Source organism: Oryctolagus cuniculus, chromosome 7 (assembly GCF_051225735.1).
Source record: "Oryctolagus cuniculus isolate XC-2025 breed Fujian yellow rabbit chromosome 7, ASM5122573v1, whole genome shotgun sequence".
NCBI classification, from domain to species: Eukaryota; Metazoa; Chordata; class Mammalia; order Lagomorpha; family Leporidae; genus Oryctolagus; species Oryctolagus cuniculus.
This window is the reverse complement of record NC_142873.1, coordinates 19873918-19890340: the sequence shown is the minus strand read 5'-3', so window position 1 is coordinate 19890340 and position 16423 is coordinate 19873918. Positions and strand designations below refer to the sequence as shown.

The window sequence follows — 16423 nt, the reverse complement described above, 5'->3', positions numbered from 1 at the left end:
TTTGGGCAGGCTGTCCTTATGCTATCCATTCCACTATGTGTGCTCTACTCTTTCCTACCCTGCAGAGTTCCGCACTCGTACATTAGCCCCCTGAGAGTCAGCGATAGTGTCTCAAACACGAGTCCTGGAGAAAGAGCCAAGTGAATGATACATTGGGTCAACTAGTGTCTTGGGGAGATGGAAGAATACCAAATGAGAATAATTCAAGAAGAGTTCTTAAAAGCCACTAAGTACCTGTTGGGAGTTGAGGGTTGGGAAGCCACAAGACATGGTACAGGTGCAAGTGAAGGAGCTGCCATTGGGAACCAGGGTAGTTGTATGGAGAAAGCTGCTTTGTAGAGAGGGGCCCAGGCAAGGTGAGATGACCCACAGGGAGGGGGCAGAGTGTGAAGACCCTGACTCTGCTGTTCATCTCCTGCAGATGCACCTGTTGACTCTGGTCTTGCTCCTTGGCTCATACTAATCATGTATCCAAAGTCTTAGTAAATATTACTGGCTCCTGTTATACATTGAAAGGTTTGCCTTGAACTTGGACTTTATAGAATTGACGGTGTCTGGGGTTCTGAGAGGTTCCAACAAAAATGCTATAATTAGTATGTGTTTGGTGTTGATAGTGTGCTTTTCTGTACTGTACATAAATTTTATCACCAAATTCTATTTTAAATTGGAGAAACTGAATTTGTCACTCAACTTGAAAGCATGCTGGTGCTGAGATTTTAACCTAAGCTTTAGGAGAAAGCTCAGGGGTTTTTGAGGGATACCAAAGGAGCAACAGCTTGGGCTTTGCCCCTTGGTGAGAATTGAGAGGGAAGCCACTTTCCATCTAGCAGAAGAATGGTAAAGATAACCATGAACATAGCAAAAACATGGCATGGATTTGGCTCACAGAGATTTGTCTGAAAGTGACATCTTCTATCAAACTATTCTTTTCTCCCAAACTATTTTCATCATGTCACTCCCTTCTCAAAAACATTTCCATCATCCTAGGTTGAAAGGGAACTTTAGTCTAACCTTCACAGGCTAGAATCCAGCTTTCTCCCACCCTGCCTTCAGCCTCACCATCCACACATCCACCTCCAAGATAGCACCCAGCCCAGAGCTGTGGGTCTCCTGGCAATGGTTAGATGCCAGGATTTTTAAAATGAGGACATGGAGAGAGGCAAAACTGAACACCAACTTGTGCCTAAATGAACTCACTTGAAGTACCAACTGTCATTTTCTGTCAATGTAATTTCATATAAGAAAGGACATTTTAATATAAAAAATCAAGAAGGATGTGCTGTTGGAATAAATGCCAGGTTTTTTTAATTGAAAAAATCTTTCTAAAACACTCTTTACATCTCTTTGGTTTTAATTTTTGCACAAATGGAGAAGGATTTCATTAAGGATCAGCAATGTGGGGCAGGTGTTTAGTAGTCACTAACTTAGTTCATGCTGGGCTGATAAAGTGTCTCCATCTGGAATGTTCTTTTACATTTCATTTGGTCCAATTCCCGACATTCCTTCCCATCCCATCAGGATGCCCCGTGCTCGCTTGGAAGCCTTCCCAGATACCCTGCGGCAGTCTCCGCCATGTTTGAACTGCCTCTGCCCCGCAGGCCTTTGCAAGTCACTGTCTCCTGACATCTCTTATACACAGATCAGTGCCAAACAGACAGAAGCATTTCATCCCGCCTTTTAATTTCTATCAAAAAGATGATGATAGGCCTTCAAGAAGTTCATGGAAAAATGGCTACTAAGAAAAACTGCATATACATTTGCCCACAAAATGAACTTTGCTTTAATTCCATTTTTCCACGGAGTTTGTCAAGTGCTTTCATATCGTACTTAATAACTCATCTGTGAAAGTTTGCTGAATGAATAGGTAAGCTCTAGAAAACCGTTTCTTGTTTTCTGGAACTGTGTTTAACTATATAGTTATGCAAGCTAAGGCAGAGCAGAATTGAGAAACTGGCTTCTGAGATAAGTCATAACTAAAAATCAGAAAGTATAGAGGAAAACTAGTGACCTTCTATTCTGAACTTCCTATTATTCTTGGCATTTATTTTTCAGCCAAATCAAAATTAGACCTTTTAGAAAATTTAAAAAGAATATTCTATGGTACTAGTTCTTTAGAAACACATGCCTAAATTCTCTATAGTTTCTCCTCCCCAAGAAGTTGGGATTGAGTTGATATGAGACAGATCAAGATGAAGCAAATAAAAAATTGAGATGCTCATAGCTCATCAGAAGTTCAGAGAAACCACAGGTGAGCAGGTTAGACAACCTGGAGAAACTTCCTGGACACAGAGATCGGGAACTGTACCTGAAGAAGGGAGAAAATGTGGCATGGTGAACAGACTGGGTGAAAAGCTTGCACCTGCTTTTTCCTTTTAAATCTCTGCCATCCCTCCCGTGAGGTGGACCTACACTAAGGCAATCAACAGCAGGCAGAGAAAAATGGCCCTTGAGAGCCTTTGTGAATCAACATAATATTCTAATAAGCCCCGGAGCCACATTTCCTTTTTTTCATTTTACTCTAACTGCTGCTCTGCGTGATTTCTGGAATGTTCTATCTCTGGACTTTTTCCTGAACATACACTATTTGCCAGGCACAGTGCAGTGGATACAAAAGTGATCCTACTTTATACACTTAAGGACCAAGTGAAGGAGGCAGGTGTCTCTGAAATCATCTCAAAGCCAATGTAACCTTGCCTTCCCAATTTGGAGAGGTCCAGGAAGGCCTGTGGGATGAAGTGGGGGAGCATGTCAGATCACTTTCCCCAAGATGGAGACTTAGAAGCTGACAGCTAAAGCAGGAGCAATTGCTCACTAGTTTGGCAGGGAGGGAGAAGTTGTACAGAAGAACAGAATGAGCTGAGCTGTGGGGCAAGAAGGTAGTTCCAGGACTGAAAGAAGGCCTGTGATGGCAAGCCACAAGGAAGGAGCCAAGGAGGAGGAGGAGGAGGGAGGTCAGAGGGAGTTAAGGGGTCACAGGGAGAGATGGAAAGAGTGAGATAACAGGCAGACAGCTCCGTCTACTGGTTCTCTCCCCCAAAATGCTCACAATAGCCAGGCCTGGGCGAGGCTGAAGCCAGAAGCCAGGCTCAGTTCAGGACTCCCATGTGGATAGCAGGGACACAATTCTTGAGCCACCATCTCTTGTCTCCCAGGTTCTACACTGCAGGAATCTGCAACTGGGAGCAGAGCTGGGTGCTCCAGTATGGGATAGGAGCATCTTAACCACTAGAGCAAATGCTCTCCCCCAAGAGAAACGTGTATTATCCTGGGGAGGTCCAGCTCTAATATTGTGACCATTAACCATTTGTGGATATTTAAATTTTAAGTAATTAAAATTAAATGCAGGCCAGCGCTGTGACTCAATAGGCTAATCCTCCACCTGCGGCGCCGGCACACCAGGTTCTAGTCCTGGTCGGGTTGCCAGATTCTGTCCCGGTTGCCCCTCTTCCAGGCCAGCTCTCTGCTGTGGCCAGGGAGTGCAGTGGGGGATGGCCCAAGTGCTTGGGTCCTGCACCCCATGGGAGACCAGGAGAAGCACCTGACTCCTGCCATCGGATCAGCGCGATGCGCCAGCCGCAGCACGCTGGCTGCGGCAGCCATTGGAAGGTGAACCAATGGCAAAAAGGAAGACCTTTCTCTCTGTCTCTCTCTCTCACTGTCCACTCTGCCTGACAATAAATAAATAAATAAATAAATAAATAAATAAATGCAGTTTGAAGCCATTCCGTGAGTGCTAACCACATTTCAAATACTTGAGAGTCCCGTGTTTCCCCTGGCTGGGCTCTGTGTCTCACAGGCACTCTTCTCCTCAGAGGAAGCCTCACGGTGTGAGGAATGGTTAAGGAAACTCAAGCTATTTATCCTAAAAATCGCCACCTCCCACTCCAGCTTCTACATCAGGGAAGCAGGTTTCTCAAGAATGACTTAACAGAGCTTAATGCAGACTAGCAGGAAGAATACAAGAGTGGGTTCTAGCTCACTGTGTAAGTCCAATGTTTCCATCAGAACTGTTTAAAAATGGGATGCTGAGATGGGTGTTTAGCCTAGTAGTTAAGGCATTGCTTGGAATGCCCATATTGCATATGGGAATGTCTAGGTTCAAGTCCTGGCTCCACCCCAGATTCCAGCTTCCAACTGCTGTATGCCCTGGGAGGCATAGCTCAAGTAATTGGATCCCTGACATCCAAGTAGGAGGCCTGAGGTTGAGTACTGTCTTTTGGCTTCAGCTTGATCCAGTCCCAGCTGTTGTAGATGAGAAATCTGTACTTTTGTCTTTCTACCATTCAAATAAACAAAATAAACATAAGATTTTTAAAAATGGGATGTGCTGTCACTAGGATCTCTATTCAAATACAGACTGAGGCCGGCGCAGTGGCATACTTGGCTAATCCTCAGCCTGTGGCGCCGGCACCCTGGGTTCTAGTCTTGGTTGGGGCGCTGGGTACTAGTCCCAGTTGCTCCTCTTCCAGTCCAGCTCTCTGCTGTGGCCCGGGAGGGCAGCGGAGGATGGCCCAAGTGCTTGGGCCCTGCACCCACATGGGAGACGGGGAGGAAGCACCCGGCTCCTGGCTTCGGATCAGTGCAGCGCCAGCCATAGCGGCCATTAGGGGAGTGAACCAACGGAAGGAAGACCTATCTCTCTGTCTCTCTCTCACTGCCTATAACTCTCTCTGTGTCTCTCTCTCTCTCACTGTCTAACTCTGCCTGGCAAAAAAAAATAGAGACTGATGTTCAGTTAATGGAGATGTTGTGAGGTATATTTCTGCCCCAAATGGAGGTAGCAAGGGCTCATCTGAACAATGAGTTCTGGAGCTAGATAAATTTATCTCAAACCCTTTATCTATTATTTTCTAACTAAATGACTTTGCTCGACTTACTTAGCTCATCAAGAGTCTCCTCATTAAAGTGGGAGAGTGATAATTTCTTGCAATACCACTTTGGGTATTAAATTAGACACGTATAAAGCATCAAGTGCAGTGCCTGACACAGGGGAGGTACCTTCCTCTAGTCAGCTGGTCCCCATTGCATTACTGCCTCCACACACAACAGGTGACATCCACCCGATCAAGCCATTCCCAGGGCAATTCCCATGCACTCACAAAAACTCACCCCAACGCAAGAAACTGAATTAAAATGCAAGGAAATGAGAGTGAAACGCTCATGTAAATCAGCTTCAATAATTTCTAGTTTATTTTTTACACAATCTTTTACAAAGCAAGACTTTAATCATTTGTTTTTTGCATCAGGTTGTGTTAGCACATTAAGCAAGTGTCAAAGCCCCAAGGTTTAGAGCCATCAGACCAGGTTGGGGGGCTTGGTCCTAAGCTCTGTGCTACTTTCAATGTTACAGTGCTTCCAGTAAGGTTAGGGCCATGTGCTTTATTTGTGGGGAACTGCAGAGAGATCAGAATGTTTAGCTGTAAAGTCCATAGGAAAGAAGATATTCTTCTCTCCTTCCATTTTAATGCCCACAAACGTGTGATGAATAAGCCTTTGAAATCCCTCTTCAGACTCTTCTAGGCACAGGGCCATGGAGGTTGGTGACAGTGGTGCTGTATGGGCTGGAGCAAGCTGCACAGTGACAAGCAGCAAGGTAACACTGTCTCCCCTGGTCTTCATGCTTCCAGAACCCTCACTCTTGGCAGGGAGGGGGCTTCTGCTGCAGGCTGTGCCAATACCATGTCCAGAGCTACGAATTCAAATAGGACCCAACTGCTACATGCTCCAAGGGGCATGTCTGCACATCTGTTGTTCTATAAACAAGTGCTCACAGATACAGATAACCTTCAGCATCCAGTTGCTAATTGGTCTGAAGCATTTACATCTTGCTGCATTCAGTTGCACATGAAATATTAAAGGTGCCTATTGAGAAGTATGTTATGAAATTGAATTTTATATTCACATTCACAACAAGATGAATCAAACACTGGGATGGTGGTTATTTGACATAAATTTTTTTAAAAAAAGTCCCAGCTCTACTTTGGATTCCAGTTTCCTGTTGTGCACATTAGGAGGCAGCAGGTGATTGCTTAAGTAGTTGGGACCTTGCTACCCACACCGGGGGTAGGGATTGAATACCTGGCTCCCAATTTTTGCCTGGGTATCCCTGGCAATTAGAGGCATTTGGAAAGTGAACCAGTAGACGGGAACTCTATTAGTCTGTCTATCTCTGTTGCTCTCTCTCAAGTAAATAAAAAAATAAAAAAAAAATTGAAACCTTGAAAACTGTCTTATTTTAAATATAGATCCCTTGTGTGTAGAAGTATGTTTTTCTGGTGACCTGAAAAACAAAACCACCTCTACAACTTTCCCATATTGGTTCCTGCAGAGGTTGAATTTCTTAATTCTTATTCTTTTTATTATTAGTATTACTATTTGAAAGGGAGAAGGAAAGAGAGTGGGAGAAGGAGAGGGAGAGGGAGGAGAGGGAGAGGAAAGATGGTGTAGGCACCTGGCATAGCAGTTAAGGTGCTGCTTGTGATGCCCACGTAAGTTCCTAGATTTGAGTCCTGACTCTGTTCCTGATTCTAGGAGAGGAGGGGGCAGAAGAGAATATGTATGTACCATCTGCTGGTTCACTCCCCAGATGCGTACAATGTCAGGGGCTGCCCAGGTTTACCATGTTGGTGGCAAAGACTCAGCTCCTCTGGCCACCACTGCTGCTTCCCAGAGTGTGCATTAGCAGGAAACTAGAATCAGGAACAGAGCCTACACCATCTTCTCATTCTTTAAGTTGAGAAGCAAAGAATTTAAATGAGCTGCTGACACCACTGGAAACCCAAGGTGGAACTGGCCAGAAAAAGCTATACCCAATACTTGCATGTTACTCCTCTAGTTACATCCCACAGCTCAAACGTGTTTCCATACTAGCATGGAGCCTGAAACAGTTTGAATGATTTCAGTTCTGTGCAGTTCCATGGTATTTACTGGGAAGCTCCTTAGTTGCTGGAAGAATTGAGACCACCCTGGAGGGAATAGGAAAGAATTGGAGCACTTGGTCCTGGGCTCTCATGGTAAATAAGAGCCCTCTTGCTCCCCTCCTGAGAAACCTCCAGAGATTCCTCCTGGCTGCCAGAGACAGTTGTCTGGCAGTCAGGGCCTCACGTGTTTGGACTCTGAGGTTTTGGGGATGTGTTACACATTTCTCCTAGTGTGGCCCACCTGGATTAGCAAAGGTAATGCAGTTACCCTGGCAGAAGGAAAGTTTCTGTCTGCTCTCCCTGTGGGAAGAGAACATGATCTCTGGTTTGCCGGGAGCACATTATGTCCTCTGAGAACCATTTGTGAAAGCCCCCAGCATCATGACCAACATGTTTTACTCCAGGGAGAGGGCGAGCTAAAGCTGAGCTACTAGTGAGGCCCAGGGGGAAGGGATGGGGAAAACAAAATCAGAAAGCAGAGGGTCCCTAAGAGGAAAGAAACAGCGACCCTCTGCCTCCTGCACCTGCTCTTCTCCCTCTCCCCAGGCGGCCTCCGGAAACAGGATCATGTTACTGTTCCTGCGTTGTGGAGAGGCCAGCTCTGATCCAGATGAAGAGGTGATAGCAACAGCTACTCCTCAGCATTGCAGTCATTACGCAGTTTTATAAATGGTATAAAATCTCGAGTCAAGTTGCATCTAGGATGTTCTTGGAATGGAGAGACAGGCTTGCCCGTGGTGGCTCTCGACAGTTCTCAGGCATTATATTTATTTGTATGCAATACAACATAAAGGGTGGGAGTTATATCTATGGGGAGAGGGATTCTGCATGCATTCTGTCATCTCTCCACTCACACTTACACCTTTGTACTATAAAAAATTCTTTATTCTGGTAGAATTTGCATCAGTACATTAGTACAGAACAGTTGCAAAAATATGCAAAGAACTTCCTGACACTATTTACCCAGATTATCAAAATTTTATATTTTGCTCCATTTACTTTATTATTCTTTCTTTATTCTGTTTCCTATGTGTGTCACTGAAATCTTTGTTGAATGGCTTAAACACTAGTTGTAGAAGCCATCTCCTCTACTGTTAATATTAAAGTATGTGTTTACCAACACAAAGGACATTTTCTTAGAAAGCCACAGTGTAGTTATCAGAACCAGGGTATTTTCAGTGTATTCCGTGCTGTGATCTGCACTAGAGTCGTATTCTGGTTTCACTTGTCCCAGCGGTGCACTGCGGACCTTTTGTTACTCTGTTCCAGAATTCCATTCAGGATCAACCAGGGTGTTCATTTTTATGATTCTTTAATCTTCTTTCATCTGGAACATTTTCTCCATCTTTCTTTGACTTTTTGACCTTTACAGGTTTTAAGAGAGTGAACCAGTTTTCCTGTGTAATTTCCATGCTGTGTTTGATGTTTCCTCATAATTAGAATGTTGGCCAGGATCCCATAGAAATGATCTTGTGTCATGCAGAGCGTGAGATCAAGAGGCACAGGATGCCAGCTTGTCCCCCGGGATATACTAATTTTGATCTCTTGTTTAAGGTACTGCCTGTAAGATTTTTGTACTGTAAAATCATTGTATTTTCCTTGAAATTAACAATTAATGTGTGGGAAATCTTCAAGTCTGTATTAATAACTTTTGCTTCATCATTTTTTCAACAACTGGTTTTGAAATCCATTGGTGATTCTCGCATGAATCAAGTCCTAATAGGATGGTTCTTTTCCTAACCTCATTTCCTCTTCTGCACCAGAAAACATTCTACAAAAATGTGGAGCCTTTCATGAATTGGTTTGTCAGGCTTGCACAAGAGCCAAGGTCATCTTTTCCATGTCTTTGCAACTTTGGTTTATGTGCTCTTGAGGCAAGTGCTGGTCTCACCTCTGAACACCACAAGCACGTGCATACACACTATGCACAATTATGTTCTCCACTGTCACCCACTATTACCATCCTATCCCAACTAATTATTTAAATCTCTGCCAGAGTGTTCTCCCCCAAAGTTGGTAAGGTAAAAGTGAGACAGATGGGAAATTTCAGCATATCAGCAGAAACTTTGGGACAAGCCAAGGCATATAATTCTACTAGATGGGTCAACTTACTTTAGGTATTTCCTAGCAGTCAATACAGATGTGACAGAATTCTACCATATGTCCTTCCCACCCTCACAGCCTCATCTGTGTACTGTTGCATTATTGAAGTATGTTTCATGTTTTGGTTAAGGTCATTTTCTTTCATTCTTATTGGCGTAAAAGAATGAACTTTTGCTAAATTATGTCCAAATCTGGAAAGAGATTCTTGGGATGAGAATATTGGTCAATTAACTATAATGTATATAGTTAATATATAATATATGATAATTTTTATATAAATATATTAATAAAATATAATAAAATACAAATAATTTATATAATATATATGACAGGTACAAAATATGTATTTATATAATATACTATACATCTTTGGTAAACTTCAGAAGGGCCCTGTAAGAAATGGACCATTTTCTTTATAACAGATACAAGATCATTCTCAAGGCCTGCTAGTTGCAGTTTCTTCGGATGCTTTAGAATACAAATCCATAAACATTGATTTAAGAGGTGGGAGGAAGTTCCCATCAATACAGAACTCTGTGGGATTATTCAAGGGAATTTAACATTGTGGCTATGAAGGCAAGTTACTTATTATGGAGCAAATGTCAGTCTGCTAGAGTTTTCTGCATGTATATGATTTCTCTTGACTGGATGCTGTGTTGTATAGTGAACAGAACTCACTCCAGTCTTCGACTAGCTGTGCATTTCTGCTGCTATCATCTTTTCTGGGTGGTGCGGGGTGTCTTTGTTATCATTGCATATGGAAGAAATCTGAAGATGTATCATTTAGTATTAAGGTATTTTTGACAATGTCCTTGTGACTCTGGATCTCTCTGAAAATATCTCTACCTATGTAGGATCACAGAAAACAGCAACCTTTTTGTCCCCAGATAGTATGTTTTTCATAATTCAGTGTCACTGCTGATTAATACAGAAATAGGAAGGGGAATTTCTAGTACCTTGACATTCACCTGCTCTTCCAAAAAGGCCTCAACTCAACAAGACCCAGAACGGGAGACAATGCATCGAAGGGAGATAAGAATCCTTGATAAAAGCTTTGCTGGTTTCCTGTCTTTTCCTTGAAGGTGGCCTTGGCGTGTCCCTGAGATCATCTGCAGCAGCTCTGGCACTGGCATTTCTCTCGCACAGTGTCTAGCTGTATCTCTTTAAGGCCAGCTGCAGTGGCAGGTCTGTGTTCCATGGCAGAGAATGGATTTAGTAACTGAGCGGGCAGGTGGAAGCAGATTTAGCGGGGGATATTAGAAGTGTCTGCGTATAATTCACAGGAGAAGTACAAGCTTTTTGAGCAGAACGAGCTGATTCCCAGGTGAGTCTGGGCAGGTGGCTCACCAGGGAGACAGGGGAGACTAATTTCAGTTCATCTTCTAGAAGTCTTGGGCTGAGGAACAAGGTGAATGAGATCTAATATATGATGTTGCTCAGGTTATGGCTTGCGTCCTGCTGAATTCAGAGGTGATGGTTAAACCTTTTTAAAGATTTGCATTATATCTGATTAATATAATGACATATTAACTGAACAGGAAGGCAGCCGGGTAGTTCCGTGGAAAACGAATGAGATTCCAGCCATATCCTCACAGTCCCATTTTCCCTGTGCAATTCAGTGGTAAGCCTTTTGAAGGCAGGGTGCAAATCTAATTCAATTGTATGGTTCCAGGGTGCATAGCATGGAGCGCCTCTCAGAACATGCTCAATCAACTGAGAAATCAATCTGCTTTCTCTTGTACTCTCGATGAAAGTGGTCACCAGAATAATTATGTATTTAAAATGCTGCATTATCCTCATTTGGACATTGAATTAAATAGAAATTATTGTATAAAAATTACTCTACACTTAGTGGCTTAAAACAACCAACACAATGTTTGGGCGACAGGAATTTGGGAATAGCTTAGGTGGGGTTTCTGGCCCAGGTCTCTCTGGAAACCCAACCCAGATGCTGACTGAAGCAGTAGTCACGTGCCCAACTTGACGGAGGCATCAGGGCCCACAGCCAACCTCACTCATGTGGCTTTGGCAGGAGGCCTCAGGTGGTCACCATGTGGGCCCTTACTCACAATGTGGCATCTGACGTCTCCCAGAATCTGAGAGATGAGAGATGGAGAGAAATGGATTGAGGCCCAGCACTGGCCTGCCGTGTGATCTTATCTCCAAAGTTGCATTTGGCTTCTTTGGCTTTATTGATTGCAAACAAGTCACAGAGTCCAACCCCCACTCCAGATCTCCACATGTTGAAGGGGGCCGGGAGAGCAATCCAAGGCATTTGTGGTCATAGGATTTAAATTGCCATAAAATGTTAGGAGATTCCATTAAGTGGGACTCAAGTTTGGGCGGGTAATTAAAAGGGACTCTGAAAAGCAGACATAGACAGATGCTCTGGTTACCACACTATGTTTTAGAGTCCCATCCTGGGAACCTCTCCTGCCCCTCGAGAGCTCATTCAGCTCCATCGGGCTTGGTTCAGTTTGCCACAGAGTTAATTGCCATCCTTCTTGATGGTACCACTAGGTGTGGAAGGACAGCAGGTGTCTGTAGGTCACCTACATTCCAGGATCCAATTCAAAAGAGAAAATGGCCCTGTGATGGGAGTCCTCATTGCTGCTGCCTCATCTGGATGGGTCCCACACTTCCTTCACCCTTCCTTGCAGGGAATTGATAATGATACTTGCACTAGCAAGCATCTACCTCTAAACATCTGTATAAATAAAACAAGTGTTTAAACTCACTCTTGCCCTATAAAATTCCTGCACTCCAACAGTAAATCATGCCAAGCTGGTCATACAGCAGAAATCGTAAACAGCCCTTAGATCTGTTTTGCAATTGTGCCAGTGCTCATTCTAATATACTGATGCAGTTGAAAGATTTATGACTGTTAGAGAGAATGGTAACACATAAACACATTTTTTTGTATGGAGTAACAATGTAAATCTAGTGAAATAAAATAGAAGTTTTCTCCAGTTAAAGACAGAGCTCATTTGACTCAGGAAAACAGGAGATTGTCTACTCCAGGCCCCTGCTTTGATGGAGAATTATAGCAACAGCAGTTCATATTAGAGATGAAACTGAAGATGCTCTTCACAAGGCACTTTTTCATCAATAAATACTGATTGAGTGTCAAATTTGTACCAAGAACTAGGCACTAAGAACTTTAGAAACATAAGTGAACAAAAATCTTTCCCTTCAGTAGTTTTATGTTCTGATGCACAGAATAAGCAAATAAACCAGTAAAACAGACTATAAGTTATGTGCATATATAGATAATAGAGAAATTAAATCAAAGAATTAATATAGAGCGTTTGAGGAGAGTGGCTAAAATTGATCCAATGTGTGGCCAACAAGTCACATTAAGAAGCTAAGTGAGGCCGGCGCCGCGGCTCACTAGGCTAATCCTCCGCCTTGCGGCACCGGCACACCGGGTTCTAGTCCCGGTCAGGGCGCCGGATTCTGTCCCGGTTGCCCCTTTTCCAGGCCAGCTCTCTGCTGTGGCCAGGGAGTGCAGTGGAGGATGGCCCAAGTGCTTGGGCCCTGCACCCCATGGGAAACCAGGAGAAGTACCTGGCTCCTGCCTTCGGATCAGCGCGGCGGCCATTGGAGGGTGAACCAATGGCAAAGGAAGACCTTTCTCTCTGTCTCTCTCTCTCTCTCACTGTCCACTCTGCCTGTAAAATAAATAAATAAATAAATAAAAAAGAAGCTAAGTGAGTGAGCTGTGGGCTAGTTGAAGGAAGGGTGTCCCAGGAATAGAAGAGAGATACCAAGGTCCCGGGGCAAGCAGAACTCAATCTATACAGGATTATCCAGGAGGCCACTGTGGCTGAAGAGAAGTTGGAGGCACAAGGAAGAGCCTGGCCCTGTTGTGCCTACTGGCAATTGTTTGAGCACGTTGGCCTCATCCAAGGTGAGCTGGGAAGCTGCTAGACAGCTTGAGAGGCTGGGCAGCTAAACTGACATGGTGCTGTGTGATGACTGGCTGTTGAGGGCTGGCAGGTTTTGCAGTCATGTAGCCAGGAAATGGAGTAACGTGGGCCAGAGTGGCAGCCACGGGAGTATTGAGGATAGAGTCTGAAAACAGACACGCCAAGATCTCTAACAGACGAGACGTGGGAGGTAAGGTGGGTCAGAATGAAGCCTCTGGCTTCATCTTGGGATGAATGGACTTGTCATTTTGAGAGGAATGGGTTTAGGGTTATATTTTGCACAGTGTGTGTGAGATGCTATTTGGGATTCAAGTGAATGCTTGAGTCTGGAACTCAGGAAAATGTCTAAACTGGACTAGACTAGAATAACAAACAATAAATATCCAGAGATTTTTTTTAAACCAGAATTGCCATCTTTTTTAAACTATGAGAGTTCCTTAGAATACTCACTGAAGAAAACCCCACAGTTGCTAATGCTCTAAAGTACACTGTCCTTACATATAACAAGTATTCTTGGAATCATGTCTGTGAAATTTCATGAAATCTGTTCTATACATATTAATAAATAAATGTAATATAAAAGAAAAAAGAGACTCATTTCTTATCTACCTTTGTTTGTATTCTTATGTTATTAACTACTCCCTGATTTTTGGGTAGCACACCTATTTTCCTCTTGCCTCATTGGCTCACTTCTTCACTCTGTGCTCCCTGTCTCCGATGCCATGTCCTTACCACTACTCTGCTTCATCTTCCGTCTTGATGACTGGGACCTCCTCCTTCCCCGGGCTTCATTCTCACACCCGCTCAGATCTGCTGCTTCCTTTCTCTTCCAGCTTTCTTTCCCCTGACCCCTTCTGTGGAAGCACATTCAGCCCCAGACTCTTCCTCCGCACTGCTGTTGGAATGAACTTCCTACTCCCTCCGGAGTTTCCGCTCATTCTCTCTCTGGTCCTAATGTCCTTTTCCTGCCTCATCACTCAACAGAATTGCAACAGAGAGCAGACACGCCAGTGCTTCGTTTCTTTGTCGGTAGTGGTTATCTGTTTTCTTCCTTCCTGTAGCAACTCACTAACAAAAGGCCGCTGGGTCTTTAAGAACACATCTCAGTGACATCTGCTGTGAAGGCCCTCACAGCCCTCCCTACCTTCCCATGTTGAGCCCACTCCTCCCTTAAGATTCGCAGTTGCCTGGGTGTGGCCTGTGTGTCTACCTTGTCTGCCTGGCCCTTCATCCATCTCTTGTCTCTGGGTTTAGGATCTTTTGACTGCTGAGCTGAACATCCCTCTCCCAACATACCCCGTCACATGTTTCACACTTTTTTTTTTTTTTTCAGAAGAGCTCCTCCTGGAATTTTGATTTGAGATTATTTGTTCATCCTATGTGCACCAGTTTCATCCTGTGCCTAATTCTACTGTAATGCAGAACACTATATTTAAAATCATGCAGTTTTCTATGTAGTCTGGAAAGATCCCAAAGAGACTGGGTCTGCCTTAAATTTACTCTTTTTATACCTAGCTAGAGCTTAGTCGGTATTTGTGATTTCATTCTTTTTTTGCTTTATCTTCCCTCCTTTGTAATATCCCTCCTCCTCCTCCTCTTTCTTTTCTTTCTTCCTTCTTCCCTCTTTCTTTCAACGCACATGTGTAATTCCCAACAATAGAGGTAGAGAGAGAGAGAGAGAGAAGAGTTAAGCCAAGCAAGACATTTAGGAGGAAAGGGAGGAAGTCACATCAGATAAGAGTGATGTTTAATGTTATAACAATGATGTTTAATGTTATAACAAAGACAAGAACTATGGGATTAAAAGTCCCATATTTTGCAAGTAGAACATTGCTGAGAAGTTTTTATAGAGAATCTTAATCCGTTTCCCTCAGATCCTTCTTCTTGTTCATTCATTCACTCGGTGCACATTTGCTTCATGTTTCTGGACTCCTCCATGTTTTTCTAAGCACTAGGATCTCAAAGAGGCAGCTGTTGTCACAAATTGCTGTTGTTAGGAGTTTAAAGCTCTTGAGATGTGAGTCCATCGCACAGATCTTGGTTTCCACAAGGTTCCTCTTTCTGTACCTTCCCTGGTTTCTGTGAGACCCCTCATTTAGCCACAGATTCATCCATTATATAGTCGCTTTACTTTTTCCATGTGCATATCTTTCTTTGCTCCCAAGTTGTCTCTCCATTGGAGTGTCAAAAATGTTTAATACTTTTTAGAATCTTCTCTGGAATAAATCTTATATTTGTGTGCATTTGTATTTATCAAAAAAGTAATAAGAGGATAATATACAAATGTCTGTAATATCTCTACCTATTTCTTGTTAGATAACCCTAGTTCTCTTTCTTCCTGTTCCTTTATTTCAAATGTTTTAACCTTTGTTCATTTCTTAATGTTTACCATGCATGGTGCATATCTGTAATATCATGTCATTTCAAGCCATCCATAGAATTTTATGAAAGATGAATTGGTGTCATGTACCAATCACCATGGTCTTGGATCATAAGACTAATAAAGGGTATGTTTTGAAGGCCAAGGGTAATAGACCTATCCTGAATTGAAGAGGCCAGCACCATAGGATCAATTTTTTGATCTGATTAGCCTTGTCAAGCTGGAGTTCTGAAGGCAGACATTTAGCTTCTATGCCCAAGGGGCCAGCTGATCACAAATACAGAGGGAATGGTTCCACCTTCTCAGCTCAGGGTGACTGACTCCCAGTAAAACTGATTCCAACAGAGATGTTATCTACTCAACTGCCCCCCCACCACATACACCCCCACATCCTCTTCCTCATACGATTCTGATCATAGAAGACACTTCCTTTAAATTAACCATACTTATGGTATTTGATTTCCCCAAAATATCAAAAATATGTGGGTTTTCTTCTTTGTGGGAAGAAATTACTGTGGTGAATTTAGATGTTGGTGTTCCAGTAAATGAGAACCTAATTGAGTATATGAGAGAATGATAACGACAAGGATTTAAACGTGTGGTACCATTTTTATGAGTTTTCAGTGTGCCCACTGCCCAAGCTCCTTCTTTTCTGGTTCTTACTGTATTGCTCACCTATACATAAGTGGCATTGAGGGTCATATGCCTTGCCTTCTTGGAGTCACATTCTTCTGCTCTGGCAGGGCAGATGCATCTCCTGAAGCTGATGGAGAATAATTAAGAAATGTACCTGGCCTAGACTGTTAGAAGTCATGCTTTCATGGTATCTTTTGGCTGCACCTTGAGAAATTTTGCTTCCTGGACAATTTAGTCATATTTTATGAACATCATTTGTCAATGGCTAGAAAATTGGATACACATGATATATGGCTGGGAAGGACTAATGAGCTCTTCCTTCAATACTTTGTCAAAGTCAGATGTGATACCCATGGTAGAACTTGCTTTAGGAACACCAGCAAATGTGTTCCGATGATTAAGAAGGCACCATATTCATATTTCAAAGCTCCTGTGACTTCTCAAAACAGTCTGCT

The 16423-nt window shown here is 43.1% G+C and overlaps 1 protein-coding gene and 1 non-coding gene across 5 annotated transcripts in view; one reads left to right on the top strand and one right to left on the bottom strand.

Annotated features, from left to right (window-relative positions):
* The window catches only part of DPP6 (dipeptidyl peptidase like 6), a 1254484-nt gene that overhangs the window by 387564 nt on the left and 850497 nt on the right, over window positions 1-16423 (top strand). The gene's annotated exons all lie outside the window — the stretch shown is intronic.
* Window positions 8696-8802, bottom strand: LOC149125350 (U6 spliceosomal RNA). The gene has a single exon (XR_016211447.1). It is a non-coding gene; the product is annotated as a U6 spliceosomal RNA (small nuclear RNA).